The following is a 20,856-nucleotide window of genomic DNA, read 5'->3' as shown; positions in this document are numbered from 1 at the left end:
TTGACTTTATAGAATGTCATCATCTTTGTAGGTATAGGTTGTGCTTACAGTACATTTGTTACACTGAAAACAACATATATTAAAACCGCACATCCTAAAGAATGGGACAAAATTCTTACTTTCCACAAGAACATTTAGAACTGAGAGGAGCATTCAGCTCATCCAGGTTATTTAGTTTTTAGTAGATAATGGATAATTGAGAATTTCATCCATGCTTTTCATCTTTGTATGGCTTGAAAGAAGGCAGGGCATCAGCATCAAGAACATAGCTTGGTTACATATTGCATACTCCCACAACTCCAATTTCTAATATATATGTAAGGCTCAAATCTCCAGTGCTGATTCCTGCACCTGATCAGGAGAAAAGGGGAGATGTGGACATGAATCTGTGACACACCCATCCTCAAAGCCATGCATTATCTGATGCACTATGTGCTACACAGTACGTGCAGGTGGTACTTCTTGGAAGAGTGACCTACTTCTCACTTATCACTGCACCCAGCAGGTGGAGTCACTGATGTGTCTAAAACTGACAAGATCCTAGCCCACTAACACCCAACTGGTAACCACCACCTGGGGATTCCTGTGACCTCGGCTCGAACCTGTGTTGTCTGGGCCATGACCTTCAACATGCCCTCTGAGTCAGCACTTTCACTGGTTCAGTTCCCCGTTTCTTATGTTTTACTTAATGCATTTTTTTCAAACTGAACAGAACCACCACCTGCTAATATATATACATTCTCGTCTTAGTTATAGAATTCAATAAGAGTGATCTGCTTTCATGTGCAGTTCACATATGCTCCCTCTATGCTCTAAACATGTGCAAAGACTTGCAGAGGATCACACCATGATTGGATTCCATTACATATTACCTGTTAATAATTCAGGACTTCCTTTAGTTAAGCCATTGATTTTTTTCTCAGTTTTTCCATTTAAGTTAATCCCAACTTTCTTTGCAATCAATCATCTTGTAAGTGATACATTCCTTATGACATTTATCTGTGCATTAAATATGTATATTTTTAACCTGATCATTAGCTTTAAGTGCTCCTCAACCCAGTCTCTGAAGTGACATTCCACATGCTAACAGATCTGGAGGTTCTGGTTCTGAATGACAACTGAGACCCCTTTATAACATCTGTGTTGGCACATTGTCGAATTCTGCTGCCTTGTGCAACAATGCTTTCCAGATTAAAATTAAAACGAGCCAGATGCCATGCCACCATGAAGCCAGATTATGACAGATGTCACCAGCTACACCAGGCTGGGCCAGGTTGAAACATGGATAGAAAGCACCAAAGGAACATTCTGGAGCTGCTGGAAGCACATAATTCCATCTGGACCACCAACTACAAACAGAACCTTCAGTTTAGTGATGGCAGATAATTGTACTGTAACAGATGCAGCCTTTCAGATGAGCCCGTGCACTGAGGATCAATGGAAAAGTTCAAGAATATCCTATGGGTGAGAGGGTGAGAGGGCGTAACTTTTGTATAATGGCCAAATGAGATAATATGTGCAAAATGTACACCAACTACAATTTGGGTTAAGATCTGTCTGCAACTTCCCACCTACAGAATACTTGTTTAGGCTGGGGATGCTGTAAAGCACTTTGGAACAATTGTAGCCTCAAAGATAATTTAATGAAGGTGTGAATGCAGGTGGGCCGGTGATTTTTTTACCATAGGATACTCTGCATGTCTTCAAGTGGACAACTGTGATTTTAGTGTCTTCAGCGCATACGGTCATCGTCACGTTTCGCATATGCAAATGTATCAAGCTTCAGACTCCAAGGTAGACAGATTTTGCCACACAGTTATTTTTAAAGGCCATCTGAATGTCAAATTAAATGTATAACAGGTGGTTTAATATGAACTCTGCTTTGGACCTCCAACAGGCCAAAGACATACTGGCAGGTTAACTGGCTTCTGGGAAAATTGACCCTGTGGTGAGTGTGGTAGTGTTTGTATCTATATGTGTTTTGTGATGGACTGTTGTTCCATCAGGATGCATCCTGCATTGTGCCTGTGCTTCCCAGGATAGACCCCGACTCTCCCGCGACTCTGTACTGGATAAAGTCGTTAGAAAATAGATGGATGGATGATTTAATCTGAATAGACAGAACCCTATTTCCAAAAGTAAGCGATCACCATCTTAAATAATATATTACAATAAAAGTAGCTAATGAAATATGTGGTAGACCAGAGAAAGTGTTACCCAGAGGGACAATCTTCTTGCAAATATGAAGACAGCACAACCTCCATTGACACTCACACCAACCTGATTCTTTTGCAAGGCATTTTTTTTATTTTGCAAAGTATTACATGTTTCCTCAGAGCTAGTTTTTTATATCCTCACAATTCAAATAAACTGTTTAATCTTCCCCTGCCCCATATACAGTATGTCACAATAAAGGGTAAAAAGTGAAGTCAGGGTACACCCTGGATAGGAGACCAGTCCATCACAAGGCACACACAGACACACGCACTCACATCAGGGACATTTTTTCCAGAAACCAGTGTCATTTTTTTAATACATTTGAGAGTACAATTAAAAAGAGCACCAAACGGAAGAAGTTTGAAATGGAAACTCCAAAGGGGCGTTTTTGCAAAGTTCATACCCCTTCAAAGATTACACTGCACAAAAGAAAACTCACATATTTCACAATTGCGTATTGTTTTTCCATCCAACCCAAGTTGTCATCCCTTCAAAACACTAGCTACACTGGCACAGCACAAGCGCCTCTTTGAAAAACCTGTTGACTATTCCCCTGTTAACTTGATGCTGTTTACAGTACACACATGGGAATTTTTCCCTGATTTTTGTTTCCATGTATAAGCAGGTATTTGCATGGCATGTATCCAGTCTGTCAGAACACGTCTAATCTGAAGGACATTTTAAAAAATACCTGAATGTAACACGTACAATAGTGCAAACCATCAGAAATGTGCCCACACTAGTGGCAGAATCCATTTTCAGGCAATTATATAGGGCATAAATTGCCACCACAAACTTAACTAAAGGGAGTAAACAGAACACATTTTCCCTCTATGTAGCATCTTTTCTCGGCACTACCTCAAAGCACGTCTAAAAGTCTGAATTCAATACAGAACATCACAAGAGCAACAAAACACATAAAAAAATATTTTGAGTAAAAGCAACAATGGAATAAAATGTCAATAAACCTAGTCTCCCACATGTGAACCTACAGTCATGAGCAGTCTTTCCACAAAAGAAAAAAACTCACAGGTTGAGACAGCAAGCCTTTTGGGAACAGATCTGAACATTGCAAGAAGGTAAGCATCAGTGAGGACTATCAAAACTCTATGAGTACAGAACCCAGCTACTGTACAGTCCATAATTTAATGTGCTCTCCCTGATATCAGTATTGTTTAAAAGACGACCTTGCCCACTGGTAATCCAGTTTCGCGTTATGATCTTTCCGGCTCACAGTCTGTTGGACAAAACTGCTTCTGAGCACAAAGATCATGGTCCTATAGTCCCATATTTTATACCATAACATTTAGCTCGTACATCATGGAGTCAAATGGCAACCTTCCAATTAAAGATTCTAATTATGTGAAATACCTGACCCAACAGTATTGATTTATGGCAGCACAAGAGCAGAAGTGTTCTTAGTCCTGTAATAATATAAAACAGCAACTGTCACTTTTTTTGGCTGCGTCTGATCAAGGCCTTTTAAAGGCTCTGTAGCAGTAAAATAACTGGTGCGGAATGATGAAAAACACAAACACAACCATCCCACAAGCTGAAGCTCCTGAAAATCCTATTAGACAACCAAAGATCTTCACACTCAATCACAGCCAGAATTTCATCTTCGAAATTCCTGCATATTAACTACTTCATTACAGACCCACCCATTTCACCCACAAAGAGGAACCTACAGCTATGTGTGATTTTCAACCAGGCAACATTGACCTCTGCAGACATCCCAGATCCCTTCCAATCCTGCCTTCCCCTTCTTCAACCATTAATTGCGCAATAAAGATTTCATTGAGAACGCTGTGTACAATTCCAGTCATCACATTACAAAAACAAACTGTTAAGAAATCAGTCCAGAATAAAGCAACCAGATACATTCTGGAGCTGAAAGGAATGTCTTGCACTGACAGGCTAAAACAGCAGAACATTTTTAGTCTCAAACTAAAAAAAGAACCCAAACAGAACCTGATCAAAGTATTAATAATTTCTCAAAGGCATTGATAATGTCCATGCAGTAAAAATTGTTAAAAAAATAAACAGCAAAGCAGAGGATAGAAGTGGAAACTACGTGAATATGCATTTAAAAATGAGAATAGGAGGCATTTCATTACACAAAGAGTTGTGGGAGTATGGAACAAGCTGCCCAGCCTTGTTGTTGAAACTGAAATTGTGGCATCTTCTGAGAAATTGCTGGTTGAGACCCTTAAATCAATTAGTTACTAACTACCAAACAGGCTAGAGACTGATAAACTGAGTGACCGCTTCCTGTTTGTAACATTCTAATGTTCTTCCCTAGTCAATACCAAGCTGCAACAATTTCGCAAGGTAATACAAGGCACTGCAAGGTCAACACACAGGTACAGTAACTTTGTACTGTTGTGTATACTGTACATATCTGTTAACAACGTCTTTTTGAAAGACCATCTTTCTAAAACGATATTTTAGATCAATTCATTAGAGAGATTCATTAAGTCAGACTCCTTCTAAAAATATTTGCTGCAAACTGTAGAAAATCCATATTGCTATTAAAAACGGTGATCAGAATTTTCTATTTAGGGAGAATATGTCTGTCTTGTTTAGAGCAAAGATGCATAAATTGACTACTTGTCTAAGCATTAAATTGATAGATGCTGTGTTTAAAGCCCTTTCGTATGAGGACGTTGTGTTGCTACCAGAACAGTATCTGAACCGGGGCATTTCAATTAGCAGAGACGCATACTGTCTACTTATTTCACTTGTTTCTCAACAGCAGTTGTACCCAGTCAATTAAAGCCCAAGACAGGTTATCTGCTGAAAGGAAAATATGTGTTATTATTTTTTTTAAAGCAGCTATTTCAAGCCACTGTCAGACAGTGGCTATAAAAACGGAATGACAGCAGCAGCGGTCTTAAAGTTATTTTTGCACATCTCTAGTTTAATTGTCCCCCTTGTTGAGAGTGGGGTAAGGAAATGTTGGGAAAAAAACGCCCGACTAAGTTATAAGGAAACAGCGCTGGTAATGTTTTCCCTCTGTCTTACACTCTACTTTAATTTCGAAACTAACTTTAGCTTTGCCTTTATTGTGTTCCATCAATGTGTCACTCGCAGCCTCACATACTAATTACTGCACCTCGCACGCCCGAGACTAAAGAATAAGATCGTTTCAAGTGCTGAAGTTCCTCAAATCAAAAGGATGAGTTAATAACGCTCCCACGCGTACACACGTAATACCATTTTGAGATGCGAATGCAGATATGGGGACTAAATGATCACTTTCAAGTTTTTGATTTTGTTTGGTTTTACAACGAAGGTAGTAGTTTAACGTCTACACGAAAACAAACTCAAACCCACGCCTAGAAGAAATAACTTGCACAGAAAAGAGGAATTAATCAGATACCGTTTAGAGCATTGTCATACAGTACCTGCATCACTGCGACGATGTGCTCCGACTGGTTTGGCTGCGATTTGACATCTTCTGCTTAAAGCTGTGAAACTTTGCTGTAGGCTACAACGAAGTTCAATTACAACCTGCAGAGTCAGCTCAGGAACAGTAAATACAGCTTTACTCTTGCGGTTGCTCCTTTCCAACCAAACAGCATGATTACGTTACAGTGACATAAGCTCCAAAAACAAAATATTAGCTTCAGAAATAATTTCTCTGTCTGACACCTGGGACTGATGGGATTCAGAACGGCTGGCTCACACATCTACCGTACGGAGCGCATCCATAGCTGAAGCCTAGCAGACGGAACAGCCCGTCGCATAAATCGGCAAGTCAGTGTAAAATGATACTGTATCCTTGTTATTGATCACTGCATCTGTTACACTTCCTCGGAAAGCATAAAACCATATTCCCCCGCGTAGTCGTAGCAGATGCGGTGCAAAACAAAACGTAAAAAATAAACAGAATTTAGGAAAGTCTCGGGAATGCTTGCGCTGTATCTGTCGAGTCGCCTACTGTGGCACATAAAGTGTGAGTCACACACTGTTCCCATAAAACAGGTAGGGCAAAGGCCAGCAAAAACTACTACATCTATGCGAATTCACTTCGTGTTCCAATTTCAAATGTTGCAAGCGGCGTGCAGTGTCCTTGGAACAGGTTTGTTACGCCTCTGTATCTGTGTATTTCCAAAGTCCAGATACAAAAAGATTCTCGTTGCTCCCTTGCCGTGAGGTACATGTATGTAGTACAAAGCACTTCGCTATTAATCATAATATTGTGCAGCAGATCAGATTTAATCCTGAGCACCGTAATGGGGAAAGCATAAAGCGACAAACATGACCCCCTTCATAGCTTTAACCTCTCACCCCTCGTCCTCTAACCTCCTGCGGGCACCGGCAAGAGGAGGCACCCCGTTTCTCCTTCCATGTATTTGATTACTTCATATGCCCAGATCGCCCCATAATCCTGGGAATGAATGTGGAATATGGTCCATTTTTCACATCCACAACATTCCAACGCGGGCCCGCCCACTCGTAATTCTGATTGGTCGACAGTGTGCAATATGCCTGTTCTGCAATCGTATTTAAAGTGAACAGCCACTGGCTAGGAATGTGTGCAGCCGGTGCTGTTTGTCTACCTGTGTCTGAATGCTACATTTTGTATCGCTCTTTAAGTGGCGAACCGAGCGACACCATCATTTTAAAGGGGTGAAGGTTATTGCCAGGTTACTTCACGATATAATGTGGTCGCAAGATCTCAAGAATCCTAGACGTTCCGGTGATTTCGGTTGTGCTCTCGTTTTCTCTTTGATTTTCATAAGCGAGACTCTCTAGTGAGACGTTGACTGTTTGCAATGCATCAACAGTCGTGTATTTTCCACCTATCGATTTCCGTTTTTACCGAGACCGCCTTTCTTTCTCTCAGGGGACAACGCACTTGCTGTCGTTTGGTGTAGGACAGTGGTGAAGTCCAAGAAAAGTAAAACAAAAAACAACAAATGATTACTGCAATATAACAAAAACAAAATGAATGGTGTTATGATTAACAGGTATAATAATAAAGCTTACAGACAATTAGTAGACAGAACTGAAAATACCAACACCTTGCCAGCAAAAAGGGGGAAAGGGCTATAAAATTAGTAACTGATGGTACTGAATACGTTAGGAAAGACGAAACTACTGTACAACAGTTGACTATTAAGAAGATTATAAAAAGCATAACATCGACGGGAGGGCACAGTGCATGTTAAATTCAGAGTGGGTGAATGTGTCCATGGTTTAAATGTGAACAAAGGAAGGGCAGCGGGGGCATCATCGTAAACAGAGACCACCTTAAATGAGTTCAAGACAAAAGTGAAAGTCTCAAAAAGTATGTGAGCGTTTAGACCTACAGTACATGAAAACGGGCGGCAGAGACAAAGACAATGGTAAAAAAGGAGCAGTATAAAGGTCTCTTTACTGTTTAAAACAGTAGGTAGCGTCTCTCTGCAAAATTAAAAAAAAAGTTCAACAAAGCAACCCTTTACGGGTGGGGTTACATCAAATGCTTGAGTGTCCGTGCTCGTTTGACAGGTGCATCACACAGATAGGGCTTGCCTGGAGATCCTGCACTGAATCTTCACCGAAAGGACATCTTTCAGTTTTTGACATCATTAGCCTTTATCTCTGCCGTGTACGTTTTCCTTATAGTTTTAATTAAATATGAAGAAAGTCGTTATAGGAAAAAAAACACCTCCTGAGATTTGTGTAGCATAGAGCTAAAGTAAATTCAATTAATTATTTGTTGTAATCTAAGTATTAAAATACTACGTGTCCTTATAAAGTATGTTCTGTTACACACATGCCCAATGTGTGTATCTTTTGCTTGTTCTGTAGTGTTGTGCAGTACTGTACTGGGGGTTCATAATCATAACAATTAATTTTGATGCTTTACACTGTACACTGCAAGGGACCATTTAGACGGGATCTTGGTTTAGTGTCCCATCTGGAGGACATCACCTGCTACAGCACAGGATCCCTGATTACCATACAGGGGCATTGGAAATTCTACTCCATTGGGAAGAATGCCACCTACTGGTCAGTCAGCCAATAAGTATTTATAGAGTACAGTATCAAACTTCTCTCCAAACCGATATTTCCCCATTTCACCTCTAAAGGACGTGATCTTTCTGATCTCTCTGTCTGCATCCTCACACAAAGGTTTCAGGGACTGCTATGGCAGAAAACATCCAAAACCAAAATTATCCTTTAACTTGGATCACACCTTCCCCCTTCTCTCCAAAACAACGATTTTAGCGTTGCACACCTCTCCTCCTGTTCTCCCTGAGTTTGGACTCTCATTCTCACCTGCTTCATGCCCATTTCCTCCCGGCTCCCAGCCCCTTCTTCCCTCTCTCCCCCACACCTGGAGAAAGATCACAGCCAGAACATTGTGTTTCTGTTCCTTCCCTTTCAGCTTGGAATTAACCTTTACCTGTTCCCTTGTAGAGTACAGTATATTGCTCTTCTGTGGACATTTTTCAGTGTTTAAGTACTTTTTGTATAATGGTTTCTGCAACAGTATGAAGTACTTAAGAAGTGGTCTAATGAGTGGAGACTACAACTCTAATAATTCCTTACACTTCCATAGCACTTATTTGGTAATGAGGACTCACCTCCACCACCATCAGTGTGTAGCCTCACCTGGATGATGCACCAGCAGCCAAGCGCACCAGTATGCTCAGTACACATCAGCTATAAGTGGGGAGGAGAACAGCGAAATGAAACCAATTCACAAACGGGGATTATTAGGAGGCCATGATTGGTAAAGGCCAGGGGAAAGACTGGCCAGAACTCTTTGGTTAACACCCCTACTACTGTATGTCTGAGAAACAGACCAGAGAGAATCAGAACCTCAGTTTTACATCTCATGCAAAGGATGGTGCCTTTTTTACAGTACAATGTTCTCACTATACTGTAGCACTAGGAACCACAAACCCACAGGGTCAGTACACCCTACTGGTCCCACTAACACCTCTTCCCAGGAGGTCATCCATCAAGGCTTTCCCAGGAGGTCATCCATCAAGGTACTGCTAGGTACTGAAGCTAAGGTACCTGTTTAGCTTCAATGGGATTATAGTTGTGAGTTGTTGGGTGATATACTGTAGATGCTGGCCATGTTTCTCTCTGTGAATTACTCCAGATGTGTTACTCACTAATGGAGACTAGATTTGTACAGTATGCACTAATCCAGATGTGATCAAACTAATGATGACCTGAATTCTGTGCACTACTTCAGATGTGGTCTCAGTATTGGAGACTAAAACTCTATGCAGTACATCTATGCAGGTTTGGTGTTACTAATGGAGACTAGAATTGTCTGCACTACTCCAGATGCGGTCTCACTAATAGAAACTAGATCTGCATGCACTATCCCAGATGTCATTGAACTAATAGAGACAGAAAACGTACTACTCCTGAAATGATCTAATGGTGACTATTGTACATTTGAAACATAACCTCTCCTGACTTGCATTGTACTGTACATTATTTGCTTTGCAACCAAGAATTGTGTTTGCCTTTATAACAGATAATAGATTTCTAGCTATTACCAATGGAAATATTTGCTCACTTTTAAACCCACCCAAAAATAAACATGAAGTATGCTAGTTCCAAGCACATGTTTAGTGAAAATTAAACATAGTGAATATATCATAGCATTCTCTAACTTTCAACAGCAGTTTTATTACTAAGGTTTTCAATTAACATGATGCACTACAGTAAGCTTTTCTTAGAAAGATAAGCTAACTTTGCTGATTTAATCACATTATACGGGCAGTATCCGTCCATTATCAGAAAGCTGCTTAATGCCTGTTAAGGGTCGTGGAAACCCGGAGGCTTTCAGAGTTCACACACATACAGTACTGTATATACACGCACACGTGAGATATTAGAAAGTTTATGGACAAGAGAACTCGCGTGGAAAATCCACAACGCAGACTCCACAGCTTGGTCGCGGTATGTGGGAATTCAACCTGGCACACAGGATCTGTGAAGTGAAGCGACATTCGTGCACCCTACCTGCTTCGAAACAAACGATAAAATAATATTACACTATAATAATAGTATATCGGTTGTTTTATGAGATCCGAAACATAATTATTCCCTACATTACAATGTTAAGTGTGAACAAGGAGCAGTGCACTAACGCAATGGAGCTTTTCGCATCATCTGAACACAATACACTTTCACTCTTTCTCCATGTCTATACCTCAGCATAGTCTAAGAAAGGAAATCGAACACACTGATTTAGCCGAAAATGTCACCTCCAGGACCGTCTCACATCTTCCCTTTGGAGCTTGGCTTCTTCTCTGGCACCAATTCAGCTGGAAGGTGTGATCAATCCACACGTCAGGACACTGACCTGCAGGTTGATTATCAACCTGAGAATCTGCGGCACCGTTTTCCCGCACTATCAAGAGAATGTTACTACAACTACATTGTTGTGGTCTTCGACGGTTAATTTGACCGAGAACAATATTTAAGATAGCTCGGAAAAGGTGGCTTTATTTATTAGTGAAACTAAGAAATTAAAATTCCTAATCAGTCAGATACAGGTAATAAAATCATACAATATCAGTTAACAATGTGCTTTACTGATAACATTTAGTGATTTTTATTCTACTATAATATCCTGGGTTACTGCACCCAAATAACATAAAAAAATACTGACTAGCATTATGTAAAAACCCTAATTTTGAAAATTTAAAAGGTTAATATCACTTGTTACAGGTAGTTTGTTTGACAAGTAACTAAAAATACATTATACATAAGTTACGTATTAAAGTAATATTTAAGAATATATATACATTAGTGCTACAACTGTAAGTGTTTTAACTGCAAATAATTTATGAAAAGTGAGGAATATGGAAAATAGGAAAAGTGCAGAATTTTCAATTCCCTTTTCACATCACTTGCAAATCTTCCCTCACAAAAAATCTAACTAAAAGTAAAAGACAGAATACACAAAAAAGAGCCTAGTAAAATATTAATTACATCTACCAAGTCTCTAGGAAACAAAACGTCTTATCTTTAACATATAGTATCATTTCATTCTGATATCTTCCTTGGAAATAACCTCAAACAAATTTCAAATAATGCATTGCTTCATTGTTCTGACCTCCACAAAATCTCCTGTATCATATTGCATGAGAAAGATATAAAGAGTGTGTGGTCTATGTTGAGTTCCTGGATGGTTTTTCCGTGTGATGGGTCCAGTGACACCATCCTTCTAGATTTGCTGTCCAGGAAAGTCAAGCATCCTAGCATATTACTGTAATAGGGAGAGGGATATGAGCATAAATAGAAATGCCACTTCTTTTGAAGCATCACAGATTTCATTTTTCATTCTAACCAAGCTCCGAATCTTTAACATCTTGGAGAATCTTAAAAATAATGGCTTAATTTGCTTCAGCCACAAGACCAGGCATGACGATTCCCACAATGTGAGCTCGCACTGTAGTTGGTGCCATCATGCACATGCTATAACCAACCAGCAGAGGTCATCAGTGCCAGCTAATTAGAATACAGGCAAAAGAAAGACATCCTTTCAATCCATTAGTTTTCACCATTCATTTAAGTGTGCAGCAAACTGGAGTCTATCACAGCAGGCAGAAAGTGCAGGGTCAGGCTATAGCAGAATACTAAAGAAATCACCCACAGACATGGGGAGAACATGCAAAATCCACACAGAAGCACCCTGTCCACACTTGAATCGCTGAATTACTTTTGCTAAACAGGATGCATGCGGTGTACAAAATCTTACCTATTTTGTGCACTTTTAAGATGTGCCAGTTTGGAATCAAGCACAACAGTTCTGCTGCTGTTAGAATCAGAATGATTTTTATAAAAAGCCAATATGGGAAGACTGGAGTGTGTACAAGAGAGATGTTCGGCCTTGCAAACAGGAATTAAGCATATCAAACGCATTCCTTTTACTCTGCTGGTGATTTATGTTAGTGTTCAATGCCCATTTTGTAGAAGATCATGTCTAAAAACTGCTATAGTAGTTCTATCACAGAACTACATAATGCATTCCACGGGAATTATTGTACAGCCAGGACAGTTAGTACAGTTAATGTACAGCATGTCCTGCACATTGAAAACACTGATTTTATACTTTAAATATCTCATAAAAGTCTGGAATTTCAATATTCTCTAAAATTTTGCTGTGATGTGTATATTACAAAGATAGAAATCGAGATTTCGCAGAGTAAAATACTGCCTCCGTGCAGTTTACTTTTTTTTTCTGTTCCAGCATCGCCATCTAGTGATCGGTGTGTACAGAACAGACAACATCATGCATTTAAATATTACCAGTGACAACGGTTACAGCAGATCTGCGTTCAGCAATGATGAAGTACAACCACTGAGTTCTGTCAAATATTGAGTTGTATTTCCGAGAAAATGTTTGTGAACCCTTAAGGTTTATTTTTATTGTGGTATATTTTAGATCTAAAACATAATTACATTTAATAACAATGAAAGTGGAGGCTTTGCATAGGTTGGGGATCTCAGACACAGCTGATGGGGGGCATGGTGCCCTCTGAATTTGTGTTCCATCCAAGTTCACAGTTATACAGTGGGTGCAATTATTTAATTGCATAACACTGGTAAGTACAATATAACAAGGTTGTAAACAGTTTTATCAGATATTGTACCTTTTATGGAGAGTGAACAAGTCTAAAGTAAGTTAGGATGAATCATATTCTTATTTTACTAAGATAATGATTATATAAATTGTTTACTTTATTAGTCAGGTTAAAAAACTGACTTCCAGCCCTCTAGCAATTGAGCTTGATAACACTGGAGTAATTCAGGTGGGGAGCTGTGTCAGCATGCGTAGGCTGCAAAAGAACAAGTAATGGGTTTATTCCATGCTGAAAAGAGAAGAAAGAAAACACAATGTTTCGGCCATGGAGCTTTCTTCAGGTGTGAGGAAGACAGGGCAGTAAGCAAAGGTAATGTACTGTAGTGGGAGGAGCGGGAGGCGAGAGCAGGGGACGGACAGGGTGGCCAATCAGGTAGTGTGAAGTCAGGGTAGGTGAGGAGAGGGGTGAAATGAAACCTACAATAAATAGAGAGAATTAGAAGAAAATGAGTCTGTCGTTGACAGAAGGGGAAAGGTTTGATCCTAGCTGCAGGATCATCTTAGTGGCTGTCAGAGGTGAAATGAGAAACAACAAACCTGGGGTAAACTGTTGATGCACAAAACATACATTGCAATCCTTTGATTGTTTCTAAGATGTCTAAGACGTTTGCTTAGCAGTGCATCGCAGTGTCCCAGGGAAGCTGGAGTATATCTCGTCAAGTAACAGACACCAAACAGGGTACAACCTGGACAGGACACCAGTCCATCACAGGTGCACACACTCACACCCAGGGCCAGTTTTTCCAGATGCCAAACCTTCCAGTATAATTTTGGACTGTGGGAGGAAACCCAAACAAACACTGGGAGAACATACAAACACCCTGCAGTTACAGTAGTATCCCAGGACCAGAACTGCACCCAGGATACCAGCACAATGGTGCTTATAAAGTTCATTGTAATATTATACAGGTACTGACTGTGTCAAGTTCTGCGTTACATGAGCTACCTAGTTAGTCATTCTGAGAATACTTTTGCAACCTAAAGTTGTCTCCCCACTAGTAATTTATTGCATATGCTGACTGTACATTCAGTAAGGGTCTGAGCACTAACTTAAGAGTTGGAACAATAACCTGAGCACATTCGCTGTGATATCAGTGGAAAACAGTGCTGTCGTAAAATTCATCTGTAAGGCTGATAACACTAACATAGAAAGATAAGCTTTGGATAAGAACATGGAATACCGTTGCTCTGATGAATCTGATGAATTAATACATTTCCTCATGTGCCATCTGGGGTCAGAAAGGGTGTATTGAGTTTAACATAGAGGAAGCAGAAATGAGATGTTACATTTCTCAGTAAAATAAAGCACTTTACTGTAATGATTTCGCTTTCCTGTCTTACTAGGGAAGCTTTCAATTCTTTTTGGAATAAAATATTATTTTTTGTTGCTCCTTCCCCTTATTTAAAATTCCTTAATTATTATTTAAAATATCTCTAATGAGCCCATCAATTTGCACATGCAGTGTATGTAGCCAGAGCCATTCCCACTTTGCCTGCAGAAGAATTAGTATCAGCACTAATGTAGCTCACATGATGCATAATTAGTTATAAAGGATACAGTGACACTTCAAATCCAGTATGACCTGAACAAATCAAGCCCCACCAATCTTACTGGTGCTTCATGGAAAGTACACCTCCATTTGGGTATTCCTGTTTGCCATTCAATGATATTAAATCATGATTAAGGACATCAAAACCAAAAAAGCCTGGACTGATGAGCTCAGTCTGTACTATTAGCAACAGCCTTTACCAGTTGAGTATTTTTTTGCCATGGAATTTACTAATTTTAACATTAATTTAATCATGTCCACATCATTTCCGACCTTCCTGCTGAATGAATATCTGTCTCCATAGCTTAATTCCTGCTCCCCAAGAACCGCAGACTTACACTTCCTTATCATACCTATACCAGACCACAGATCACTGCCCGGTCAAGTACAGTATATGCTTGGTAGGCTCCTAGATTGTGGAACTTTGTTTCAGGGAGTACATACTCCACTCTTAGCTCAAGCCTTCTTGTACCTAGCCTGATTGTATTATCAAACAAACTCTCCAACTCATCCAGACCTCTGCTGCTCTCCTCTTCTGAATGCTCTTTAAAGGCTATCTGCCTAAGCTCACTCCAATAATGATATGAGGCTTGTTCTTTCTCTGCACTTTCTTCACCACCCTGTCCCCTCTCATCTCCAGTCCTTCATTTCTCTCTTCTTCTGCTGGTCAGTTGGTTATTCCTGGTCCTTTTTTTCTTGGACCTTGTGTTGTTCAATCTCCTCCCTGGAAACATTAGGACAGAGCTACTTTGTGGTCCGTCCTCAGGGTCACCAGTTTAAACTACCTTTAGATTGTATGATCTATCACTGTCATTTTAGTGCCTACTCACTGTAATAGTATTGTGTATTGCATTACATTCATTTAAGTTACAGCAGACTGCTTTCTAAGTCAAGTGTAATTACTTCTTTGTATTATCAGTTTTGTTCCTTGTATTGGACAAATAATTGTGTAATGTTATTGTATATTGACTGTGTCTTACCCCTCTTTATTGATTGCAAGTAACCTTTGATAAAGGTGTCTGCGAAATACATGAATAAAAATGTGCAGGGATTTCTTCTCTTAGAAGCAATTCAAACAACGTATGCACCTTATTTATAACCATTATTTGATCATATCATTTTCTACTGTAACTCCATTACAAACAGTACTGTCAAAAATGAACAGATGCTGTTTTCTGAATGTGTTGAATTCCTGCTCTTTATATCTATGTATTGTGAACTATTATCTTGGTGATTTTAATCTATATTGTTATATGCACCTTTATTTGCATTTGACAGCTGTTCTGCAAAAACAGGAGTCTGATAAAAAATGTAAAATACCAAATGACTGCAATTTTTTGTTTTGCCTTTTCAGTGACAGGCATTCAGAACAACATGCTGACAAATGTTTAACTTGTACCTGAGTAACACTTGGCTTATACCACCACCTTTGAACATCATAACAAACCTTGGCGGTTATCTTTGACATTTTATCTTAGTTTGTAGAAGTGAGACAGTAGTTGCTTTTGGCAGGGTACATAACTCTTTTATATAGTGAGCTAATCAGCTGAATGGAAAAGGGAATCATTTCTTGGCATAAACTCTACTGCAAAAGGTCATGCACCTGACTCTCAAGACCTTTCAGGTACCTGGCACAACAAGTAAAACTGGCACAGAATGAGCTCAGATTTTCTGCTTCATATCAATCATTAAGCTGTTTAGACTATGCTATTGAGATTTGACCAAAGTTTGTCTTCCCCAGTTAAAGTAACAAAAGTGAGCTTTTGCAAAGTTATCACAATGTCAGAATGTCCTTCTCCTAACCTTGTTTAAATAGTATCAGAATTTTTTCTATATGAAGTTCATTAGTATACTTATGGTGAACATTATTATGGAGGGTTGCCCTTACCCTTACAAAGAATACATCATCTTGCAAATGTATTCAGGCCCTTGATATTGTTAGGGTGACTGAGAAGTGTCTCTTAGATACTAGATAAAGTTTGTTGCACTGGGAAAAGTAAATACTTCTACCTTTAAAGGAGAGAGGATGTTTGCTGAGGTCTGGGGCATCCCGTGAGCAGAAACTTAGTTTAACTAGGGAAGTTGTGGATTAATGATTGCAAAAGAGGAAAAGCAGGAGGAGAGGAAGAAAAAAGAAAAAAGGAGAGCAGGGAGAGGAGAGAGAAGTCTGGAGGAGTTGGGACTTGCGACTTGGGGGTTGGGACTTGAAGCTTGTTGGTGCGAGCCCCTACTTCTTGATCGTTCAAACCAAACCTGACTGGAGCTCAGTATTTGAACCTTATTAGAGCGTGCTATTCTGTGTTTTTAGAGCAGTTGGGTTTCCCTGGTTAAAGATACCTCAGTTTGAAACGTCTTTCCTGATAAGGGTGCATTTTATGGAAATGGATATACTGTAGGCTACCATTTATTTTGTGGCATCCAGGGTGCAGAGATAAAGATTTAACTGCAGGTTACTTTTTATTTAGTTAGAAGGCAGTTCATCTCTGGTGTGGCCTCTGTAGGTATATTAAGAGTTTATTGCTTAGTAGCAGTCTGGGGTTTTCTGGGTGACCAAAATGTTAGGCCTCTGAAACGCCTTGTTTGTAAATACTGTATATAATGTAACTTTGTGGGTTGTATGTTTTGTGTCTTCTGTAGTTTATTGTAATAAATATTTGTTTTAACCAAGTGTGCCTGGATTATTACTCCTCTCGACTAAGTTGTGCTAGAGAATAAAGAATTCTCGTGCCTCTAGTTATACCAGTCACCCGGGTATATCGTTAGAAATCACGTACAAGTTGGGGGTTATGAATAATTATTTCACTTATTGACTTAACCGCTCGGTCAGTTCCTGATTTTCAGCAGTTTCGTAACACCCCATTGGTAATAACATGATCTTCTATTTTGTGAAATTGCAAAATGATGCATACAACTTTAAAGACGTAATGTTTTCTTTAAAATCTGAGATCTCAAACTCAAAACTCCTAAGACTGAGATATGTTACAGGAAATGTCAGCGAAAAAGCAAAAAAAAAGAAATATGCTGATTGCGTAGGTGTTCAGATCTCAATATTCGATTCGCAGTAAGGTTCACGTTAAGACTTTGACTGGGCCATTCTGGAACAATTGCTTTGCTATAGCTAAACCAAATAGCTGTAGCTTTGGCCTTGTGCTTTGGATCAATGTTCCAGTTTTTAAACCTTTAGCAGACTGAAACTGAACCCGGATTTCTGTAGACAAATTCTTTTAGGGTGAGCTTTTGAAGGTTTAGTTAATAGGTGGGCAATCCTAGTCCTGAGGGGTGTTTTGCCATGGCCAGATGGGAAATAGCTAGCAGCATTTCGAGGAAGAAAGAAATCGATTTACGTGATTCAGGCTTGTTTATTGTAGAGATTGTACACTTAATACAAGAAAGGTTAATGGAGCTTTTTGTGTATTTGTCCATTTTCAAAGTTTATTGAATTCAGCTTCATATTATTTCTGGTGAAATGATGTAGCCCAGAACTTACACTGTGTTAATTGTAAAGTTAATCAATATTATCAGTACTTTTATCCATTCACTATCAGAAAACTGCTTGCTCCTGGTAAACACCTTGTAACCTGGAGTCCATCCGGGAAGCAAGCAGGACTGCACTTACAGTAAAACAAGATGCCAGTTCAAATACAGGGTCAGTTTACAAAGACTGATTGGACTAATGGAGGAAAACCTGAATACCCGGAGAAAGCCATCACACTCACACACTGAGTCTGGATGTAGCGTGAAGCTGATGTAAGACCATAACTGTAAAGGGAAATGTGTATCTGATGTTGCTGTGGCTACTGTGACCTTAAGCCATCTTGGATGCTCGGGGTGAACTGGATGTTAGCGCGGGGAAATACTAGTTTAGGTTGTTGTGTTATGATGGCAGAGCAATAAATGTTCATGTCTGTTTGGCACATCAGTCCCCTCGTTGTTTTCATCCTGTCCCGGTCCTCAGTGGATATCACTGCTTCAGGTCTCTTGTACACGCCTATTCTAGCAACATTCAGCAACCCGAATAAACAGGAAGTGTTTGTAGACAGCTGAATTTCAAAGTAAAAGGCCTTCAGTGACAGCAGTAGAGCATGAAGAACAGAAGAATATTAAGCAGAAACACCTGCTTGGTTATTTCATCAATCATACTTATAATGTCTAGAATATTCTCTTGAACTTGTAAGGACGTTTTTGGGGGATTGCAGATAGCCTCCACTGATCCCTATGTTTTAAAAATCTAAGATTACTAACCATCATTGCCTTTCATTTATACTCTTGTAAATGCTCATTCCTGCAGTTTTTTTCCTTGTTAACTTTTTTTTTAGTCAAAGAAAATTGCTTTGAGATGCAAGCTTTTTGAGGGAGCTACATAAAATCTAAACTATTTCTTTACTGCAATTAAAAAACAAATCATTTTTGTTTCTTTAATATAATCGTACAGTATATTTAACCATAATCATGGACAAAACCATAATTTTTCCGCCATCTCAAGTGGCGTAACATACAATGTTGACGTCATGAAAACGGCACCAGACTTAATGTGCGGCAGGTCATTGTGCAGCAGGACAATGACCTGAAACATACTGCACGCTTTACATGGGAGTTCATCAGACAGAAAAAGAGGAACATTGTAAACTGGCCAAGTCAATCAACAGATCCGAATCCAGCATTGAGCATGTATTTCATTTGTTCAAAGGAGACTGAAGGCAATAAGCACAACCAACAGGACACAGCTAAAAGAGGCTGAAGTTAAAGCCTGGCGAAGCCCAAGTCTCAGGTGATGAAACAGAGAGTCTGGTAATGCCAATGAGATGGAGGCTTGATGCAGTTATTGTATGCAAGGGATTTGCAAAATACTGACTTTAAGACTTCTTTAATTTGCTTTAAGTATCCAAATACTTATGGTCACCTTAATTTGGGGGGACTGAACACAACATATGCTTTGGTTGAAAAATTATCAATTATGTTTGCAAAATATACCCTAATAATAAAAGGTGACCTCAAATCTGACTCAGAATAAGTTGTTTTATGTGAAATTCCAATTTCTTGTGTATACAACAGGAAACCCCAATTTTAGATTTTTGTCCCAATACTTTTGGAGGGCACTACATGTACTGTATACTGCGGTCAAGAGATTTGGGCACGAAAAAACATTTTGTGTTATGTGAATGCAGTTCTGTCCCACCACATATGGTTGTGCCCATAGCTTTTATCAGAAAGGAGGAACACACCCAAGAGCTTAGTACACAGGCATAAAACATTAACTTTCAAAATTAATAGTGTTACATCTAGATCAGGGCATCACTAGAAAGTTTCAACAGGAACAAAATAGAAAGTGATCCCTAAAGGTGTTGGAATAGTTGTCAATTAAACTACACCAAACCACAATTTGCTATAATCAGGGCTTGTAAAAGTCATGTAATGAGACAAACTAGTGAACAAAAGCAGCACAGTGGAAAGGGTCAAAGATACAATCTTGACATGTATATCTCTGGTGTCCTAGTAAGTTCCACTGGGTTAGAAGACCTGTCTGCTTGTATTTATGATGCCTGCATTATCTTTGGTATTAGATACAATAACACGCTTGTCATTCAGTCCATTTTTGAATCTAAAAAGTTCGATGTTACAATGAATACTAGTAATGTCACCACTGTTGCAGGTGGTGAGGACCAGGCTGATGTGTTGAAACCATGATCCCATCTAAACAAATAATTATTGCTGCAAGCAGTAAGCCTGATTGGGATCTCAAAGATGAAAAAATTGCTGTTATAGAAAGAGCAGACATTCAAAGTAAATGATAGGTTTGAGTGAATGTGATTCAAAAGAAGATACAGGAAGAATTGAAGAAGCTTAAAAATAACTTCTTCCAAGGTGGAGAAATGAATGAATGCGTAGTAGATGTTATGTGGGATCAAAACCATGATTGGCACACACCCTACTATGTAAATGAACTGATTTGTATTTTTGCACAGTATGAGATTAGCAAATCAGCAAAAAAAAAATTTTTTATCAAAGTTGGTGTTTCTCCCTTTACTATAAGATCTGAACAAGTGGGGCGTGTGTTTTTGCAAATAAATACTCAGAAATCAATGCGCCCTGACAATCTGGAAATATCATGAAAAACTATTTTGGAAACTTTTCCAGAAGTCACTGGACACACTTACAGTTCCAACATTGTGAAAGACATCTGCAATTATACCAATACCTTAAAAAGCAAAACCTGTTGAATAAAAAGATTTCTGCCCAGTAACATTAACTTCAGTCACAAGGTTGAAGATGCGACTGTGACTTTGTTAAATCAAGTGTACAAGCATTTAGAAAGCTGTGTGCTGTCCTCACTGCAGTTCACATTGTGCACAAATGATTGTGTAAGACACTAGGACAACTGTTTGATTATCAAGTTTGAGGATGATGTTGCCTTGATTGGAATTTTGGATGATGACGAATATTATTACAGATGTGAGATAAAGCTTTCTTATAATT

At 39.2% G+C, this 20,856-nt stretch overlaps 1 protein-coding gene across 1 annotated transcript in view; it reads left to right on the top strand.

Annotated features, from left to right (window-relative positions):
* The first annotated feature begins 4,533 nt into the window (after nt 1-4,533).
* Nucleotides 4,534-20,856, top strand: part of LOC102688447 (cytochrome P450 2K1-like) — a 28,087-nt gene continuing 11,764 nt past the window's right edge. The window contains exon 1 of the mRNA XM_069195550.1: nt 4,534-4,580. The gene's annotated coding sequence lies outside the window, so the exon portion shown is untranslated. The remainder of the gene's footprint in view (nt 4,581-20,856) is intronic.

The sequence above is a fragment of the Lepisosteus oculatus genome, chromosome 11 (genome assembly GCF_040954835.1).
Source record: "Lepisosteus oculatus isolate fLepOcu1 chromosome 11, fLepOcu1.hap2, whole genome shotgun sequence".
Taxonomy (NCBI): domain Eukaryota; kingdom Metazoa; phylum Chordata; class Actinopteri; order Semionotiformes; family Lepisosteidae; genus Lepisosteus; species Lepisosteus oculatus.
This window is presented reverse-complemented; position numbering and strand designations above follow the sequence as displayed.